We start from the raw sequence: 774 nt of genomic DNA on the forward strand, positions 1-774 counted from the left end.
TTCTATTTTATTTACTAGCATATGTACAGTTTTCTATCAGAAAATTGTCAAGCTTTGCCAGCGTGTTGAAATGATTATTTTAAGCAAAAGAGTTCATTATTATACATTATGGGTTGATTTCGAGTTTGCAAGATACTGAAATGCTAATGCATCAGGGATGTCATATAAACATACGAAATGTTCGATTTGATTCTTGTAAGATCTCAGAGTACTTGTATTTGTATGAAAAATCACAAGACCAGTTAGTACAGGCAATAACAAAAGCTGCAGGTGGTCCATCATAACATTGCTAATGTTCACTAAAGCAACGGCTTACATTTTACAACATTACAGCATTTGGTGAACAAGGATATTCTACTGAGTGTAAAATATAGTGATTGGTAGTAATATGATTTTTTTAGAAAAAAATATACTTTATATATAACTTTTGTTTATAAAACTTTGTTTATAAAATCAATCAATATATTATCAATCATTATCAATTATATTAAAAAAATATTTTGTATCAAATATTATTATATACATTACCAATATATTATATTAAAAAAATATTTTATATCAATAATTATATCAATAAATCAAATGATTATTACATGGAAATTGGAAAGCTTTCATTACGGAGCCTTGTTTAGTAGAATGTTCATATCTTGGGAACGCAACCGAAGCGACTCATGATGGACTTTTTTGCTTAGAATGATCATTCGAACATGTTGATAAAACTTATCGGTCTATGACGGTACATCTCGTAATTTATATATATATATATATATATAT

The sequence above is a fragment of the Wasmannia auropunctata genome, unplaced genomic scaffold (assembly GCF_000956235.1).
Source record: "Wasmannia auropunctata unplaced genomic scaffold, wasmannia.A_1.0 LD336092.1, whole genome shotgun sequence".
Classification (NCBI taxonomy): Eukaryota; Metazoa; Arthropoda; class Insecta; order Hymenoptera; family Formicidae; genus Wasmannia; species Wasmannia auropunctata.